This window comes from Etheostoma spectabile, chromosome 16, assembly GCF_008692095.1.
Source record: "Etheostoma spectabile isolate EspeVRDwgs_2016 chromosome 16, UIUC_Espe_1.0, whole genome shotgun sequence".
NCBI classification, from domain to species: Eukaryota; Metazoa; Chordata; class Actinopteri; order Perciformes; family Percidae; genus Etheostoma; species Etheostoma spectabile.
The window spans coordinates 9,463,714-9,465,742 of record NC_045748.1 but is presented as its reverse complement, the minus strand read 5'-3'; positions in this window follow the sequence as shown (position 1 = coordinate 9,465,742).

Genomic DNA, 2,029 nt, shown 5'->3' with positions numbered 1-2,029 from the left:
TCTTCATACCTGGTCAATAAAGCTGATTCTGATTCTGATTCTGATTATGCAGTTAGTTATTACATTAACATTAGATCATGTAATATGTAACTCTGCAGTGAATACAAACCTGCACTGGCCTTGTGATAAACAAAACGCAGCATGATTTCAAAAAAAGGAGAAGAAACATGCTCTTTGCATCCTCTGCCCAGATTGTTACTTACCCAGCTGGTAATTTTGCAGACCTGTAGCCATAGAAACACTGGGACTTCACAGCGCAGTTCCTACATCCGCCACAAGATGTCAACGTCTGATAACAAGTCCCAGAGCCGTGGAGATCACTCGGGACTGCTCTGAGCTGTCCTGCATGGTCCAGGTAAGAGTGGAAAATACATATGACCATAAATCACTGAAAGAAATACCCTACTGTTGACTGCACTGAGACAGGGAAAGATTTCACAAGTTCCCCCGTGAACTAAAAAGGCTTCTTTTCTAACTCCAACATTAGGTTTAATGTCCTATAATTGAGGTTTATTGACCATAAATTCCAAAAAGAACTGTAAAACTAAAGTGAATGAGTTAGTTTTACGTAGTGTTAAACATAAAAAAAAAAGTGACAAACATTGAAAATAGGGCGTGCGGCCATGAGAAGGGAATGGTGGACTTGTCTAACACTGGGGAATACGGTGAATAAGCTAAAGTCCCAATAAGACGGCGTGTTCCTTTAAACATGCTTGTGAAAGTCCCCTTCTCTCCCAGTGATCTTCCATGTCAGAGGCATGTTTATATAATTAGATAATTGGCTTCTTAGAACATGAACCATGAGGTGGTCACATGTAATGTGATGAAGTAGATCAACAGCCTAGTCTAAGTGACTGATGGGAACAACAACCCAGTATTAAGCGAAATCGCAATTGTCCATCTTGTCTTTACCTTCACAAAAGTGCTTGTTTTTCCGCTGACAGACTCAGATTAATATTCTACTGTAAGTGTCCAACAACATTATGGAAAGTATTCCTAAAACCTCTTTCCTCAGTCGTCGGCCGGTCTGTTCTTTCCAGAAAAACAGATGAGATCCGACTCTAAAGGGGAAAAAAAACTCTTTTTACTGTGAGTTTTTGAGATGCAAATCAGAGCTCTGCATGTCTGCATATCTATAAAAACAAAGTGTGTTCTCTCTTTAAGAGAGCAATCACGCAGGTGCCTGGTTAGTCATGACGGCTAAACATACAGTCCCGTGGGTGTCTCCAGTTTCCCGCTGAGAGTACTTGTTCGCTGGGCTGATTTCCATCCCAACAGGGCAGAGATGGGAGCAAGTTGTGCATCACATTCAGGACTCAGAGGATCCTCTCCTGAAATGAAAACAGACACAATAAAAACTGCATTTGTTAATTATCCCACAATGTTGCAATGAAAAGAAATGCTTTTTCCTAGAGGCCTTTCAAACATGCCGTACGTAGGTGTGAAACTTGTGTCTTTTGCTTCCACTTTACCTTCAGACCTCGAGACTCCCATCCAGAATTACCTCTCCAGCCCTGGTGACATGTGATTGTGTCTGTACCAGGTTTAATGTTATAGATTTGACTTTGGGTTCAACATTGGTGGGGGGCTGAAATCTATCTAGGGAGGTCCCGGGACATGTGTGGAATGCATGTATTTTTAAAAAAAGCCACAAAAACATCGAAAAACTTGTCAAAAACGTCAAAACAATGATAAAAACGTTAAAAAACAGCACAAAAAGATTAAAACAAAATACAAAACAAAGCATCTAAACCATTAAAGAAAGTCTCCAAAAAAAATACAAACTTTAAAAAGGCGACGAAAACTGAAAAAAAGCAACATAACTTTGACAAAAGCAGCAAAAACTTTGAAAAAAAGAGCCCAGTTCCAACTATTGAGGAGGTTTTAACTCAAGAGTTAAATGACCAAAGACTATTTGGCTTCATGGAGAAATAATAATCAGGTATGTGAAGTTTCATTGTGCACTAACAATGTTTTTTTCTCTTCAACTCTCTGTTTTTTGTTTTTTTTCAACAATTTTTTGTTGCAG